Raw genomic sequence first — 4,741 nt, forward strand, 5'->3', positions numbered from 1 at the left:
TATAAATTAATATTCTTACTACGATATATTGATATAAACATAATTGATTTATTTGGAACAAATAACAAATTATTCCTTGTCAAAATTAAAATTAAGTTTTTTTCTACTATTTTAAATTTAAATAAAACTTTGCATTTTTAATAATGAAATAGTTGAATAAATATTCGGAATTCTTGTGAAATATCAAAATAAAATTTTTAATTTATTCTGTATGTAATTTTTAAGATGTTTGCGTTTTAATTTAAAATTAAATTTAAGATTTAAATAAACTTTAAGTCTTAAATTTAAGTCTTAGTTTTAAGTTTAGTAATGTAAGATAGACATTTATATTAAGTTAATTGTAAGCACATTCGGTAAGAAGATACGCTCTTTAACATGAAATCAACTATATACAATCCAAACATTCAATCATATATATTATCAATTCATTTACTTTTTTTTTTATCTTTTTTTTTTTATTTTGCAATAAATAAGAGCATATCTTTAGTACGGATGATACCAGTAGGATGTATAAATCGTAGATTTAAGATGTAGTATTAAGAATGTATATTAAATTTTAAATTTAAGCGTCATTGTTGAACGGCGTGAGATTAAATGCGTAGAATTAAATGCGTGCGAAAAATTGCGATAAATGTAAAAAATTACTGTATATATAATAAACATCAATGTAAAGTTTTAAATATATGTTTTAAAATTATAGGATATATTTATGTTATACATTTTATACTTTTTTGTAATTTGTTTATCATTATTTTGTTAATCACTAATAATTTGTTTTTTTTTTACTTATTAGGTTTAGGTGGGTCTCGATGCGTAGTCACCTCCTCGTGGGTGAGACCCGGTAATTGGCATCGCTTTTCGTATTTTTTATTTAAAAAAGTATCTAATGAATATTTCATTAGAAATTTTTCAAAATATTTTAAATTATATTTCATCATTAATAGTTTTCGAAAAGCGATGACAAGCCAAGAACTACGCACACCTTCAGTCTAGTCTAAAATAATTGCTTTAAATTATTTTTATTAATTATCAATGGACTAGACTGAAGGTAATAATAAAATCTGTACAAGGATATTCTAGCTAATCCTTTCTGTTTTTATATTATTTTTCATTTTTTTCAAAAATTTAACTTACATTATCTTTTTCCTCTTTTTTTTAAATAAGACCAGAATATCTTTGACACAGATTAGTTAATAAACGAATATTAATTAGATTATTATTATTAAGCTCATTCCGTATCAAGATACTCTCTTCAGCATAAAGCGAAAAATAAAATTCTTAATTCTTTCGTTTTATTTTTCATTTCGAGTGGTTTCATCTGGTTCTTCGAATAGGTTTTTTATTTTCTTCTTCAATTTATCCTCATAACTGTCTTGGTTTGTTGTTTCTTTTTTGTTTATTTCAAGTTACTGTCAATCACATGTAACGCAACAATGGCAAGAATTGTTGGATTAGTGCTTTACTTCCGGTGGTCAATCAAAGGTCCGCGCTCTGATCGATTGGTGCCATCGAGTACTCGATTAGAGTTAGGCTTACAGTCGAACATTGTCTTTGTTAGCCGACACAGGTGGTCGAGGATCTTCCTCGTTCCTTCCTTTGTCGCTGGGACAAATATCTTCTTCTGTTAGGCCGCTGTCGTAACTCTTGATTGACCACGACTGGCAAGTATCGTCTGATCGGCAACTCTCGTAAGTCCACTGATGTAAGTCGTGACATGAGAATGACAGTGATTTCTAGGATATTCCTACTTTTTAATTATCATTTATCATTTTTATCGATGGCGTGTCTTTTGTTCTTCTTCAATATATATTTTCATCCTGCTTCGCTTGTCTTCGCTTTGAACATTACGATCATTTATAAATTACATAAAAAATAAATTTTATTAAGTTTCCCATTTTCGCTTTAAGTTGATCAAGAGTAATCTTGATACAATGAAAATAGATTTAAGATTTAGATTTTAATATTTCCAATGTAATTTATTATATTCTACGTAAATGATAAGATGCGTGCGTTTTAGATTTAAGTCATAGTTTTAAGTATAATATAAGATAGATTTAAGATTTAGTATTAAGATTTAGAATAAGTTTTAAGACATGCGTTTAGATTTAAGTTCTAGTTTTAAGTATAATATAAGATAGGTTTAAGATTTAATGTTAAAATTTAGATTTTAATATTTTCATTGTAATTTATTATATCCTACATAAATGATAAGATGCTTGCGTACTAGATTTAAATCCTAATTTTAAGATATATTTAAGATCTAGTATTTACGTTTATATTATAATTTTTATTGTAATTTATTATATTCGTCGTAAATGACAAGATGCGCGCATCTTAGATTTAAGTTCTAAGTATAATATAGTATAATATAATAAGTATAATATAACTTAAGTTTTAAGTATAATATAAGATAGAATTAAGATTTAGTATTAAGATTTAGAATAAATTAATTTAAGACTTGCGTTTAGATTTAAGTCCTAGTTTTAAGTATAATATAAGATAGATTTAAGATTTAGTATTAAGATTTAGAATAAGTTAATTTAAGACATGCGTTTAGATTTAAGTTCTAGTTTTAAGTATAATCTAAAATAGACTTTAGATTTATTATTAATATCTAGATTAAGTTTTAAGACTTCATCGATGGACATCGATGGACAACATTGGATTACATTGGATTACGTTGGACTACGTTGGACTACGTTGGACTACGTTGGACTACGTTGGACTACGTTGGACGATGTTGGACAACGTTGGATCACGATAATCAATAGATTTTAATATTCTTGTTATAATTTCTAATATTCGATGTAAATCATAAGATGCATCTTAGATTTAGGTCCTAGTTTTAAGTATAATATACGATAGAATTAAAATTTAGTATTAAGATCTAGAATAAGTTAATTTAAGACAGATTGCATTTAGATTTAAGTTCTAGTTTTAAGTAAATTATAAGATAGATTTAAGATTTAGATCTAATATTAAGATCTAGAATAATTTAATTTAAGACATGCGTTTAGATTTAATCCTAGTTTTAAGTATAATACAAGGTAGATTTATAATTTAGTAATAAGATCTAGAATAAGTTAATTTAAGACTTCATCGATGGACATCGATGGACGACGTTGGACTACGTTGGACGACATTGGACGACGTTGGATCACGATAATCAATAGATTTTAATATCCTTGTTATAATTTCTAATATTCGATGTAAATCATAAGATGCATCTTAGATTTAGGTCCTAGTTTTAAGTATAATATACGATAGAATTAAAATTTAGTATTAAAATCTAGATTAAGTTAATTTAAAACAGATTGCGTTTAGATTTAAATTCTAGTTTTAAGTAAACTATAAGATAGATTTAAGATTTAGAGCTAGTATTAAGATCTAGAATAAGTTAATTTAAGACATGCGTTTACATTTAATCCTAGTTTTAAGTATAATATGCGATAGAATTAAAATTTAGTATTAAAATCTAGATTAAGTTAATTTAAAACAGATTGCGTTTAGATTTAAATTCTAGTTTTAAGTAAACTATAAGATAGATTTAAGATTTAGATCTAGTATTAAGATCTAGAATAAGTTAATTTAAGACATGCGTTTACATTTAATCCTAGTTTTAAGTATAATATGCGATAGAATTAAAATTTAGTATTAAGATCTAGAATAAGTTAATTTAAGACAGATTGCGTTTAGATTTAAGTTCTAGTTTTAAGTAAATTATAAGATAGATTTAAGATTTAGATCTAGTATTAAGATCTAGAATAAGTTAATTTAAGACAGATTGCGTTTAGATTTAAGCTCTAGTTTTAGGTAAATTATAAGATAGATTTAAGATTTAGATCTAGTATTAAGATCTAGAATAAGTTAATTTAAGACATGCGTTTTGATTTAATCCTAGTTTTAAGTATAATACAAGGTAGACTTATAATTTAGTAATAAGATCTAGAATAAGTTAATTTAAGACTTCATCGATGGACATCGATGGACATCGATGGACGACGTTGGACTATGTTGGACGACGTTGGACGACGTTGGATCACGACAATCAATAGATTTTATTATCCTTGTTATAATTTCTAATATTCGATGTAAATCATAAGATGCATACATCTTAGATTTAGGTCTCGGTTTTAAGTATAATATAAGGGAGAGTTATGATTTAATATTACAATCTAGAATAAGTTAATTTGAGACAGATTGCGTTTAGATTTAAATTCTAGTTTTAAGTAAACTATAAGATAGATTTAAGATTTAGATCTAGTTAGGTTAAGATTAAGATCTAGAATAAGTTAATTTGAGACAGATTGCGTTTAGATTTAAATTCTAGTTTTAAGTAAACTATAAGATAGATTTAAGATTTAGATCTAGTTAGGTTAAGATTAAGATCTAGAATAAGTTAATTAAAAACATGCGTTTAAATTTAAGCTCTAAATTAAGTAAACTATAAGATAGATTTAAGATTTAGATTTAATATTAAGATCTAGAATAAGTTAATTTGAAATATGCGTTTAGAATAAGTTCTAGTTTTAAGTATAATGTAAGATAAATTTAATATTTAGTATTAATATTTAGAATGTAATATTTTTATTGTACATTATTGTATTCGATATAAATAGTTTTAGATTTAATCTTTAGGTATAAAATTGTATCATTATAATGTATTAATCATTTTGTAAAATAAATTTAACCAGATGGGTCTCGATGCGTAGTCACCTCCTCGTGGGTGAGACCCGGTAAT

This window comes from Apis dorsata, unplaced genomic scaffold (assembly GCF_000469605.1).
Source record: "Apis dorsata unplaced genomic scaffold, Apis dorsata 1.3 scaffold_31, whole genome shotgun sequence".
In the NCBI taxonomy this organism is placed as follows: Eukaryota; Metazoa; Arthropoda; class Insecta; order Hymenoptera; family Apidae; genus Apis; species Apis dorsata.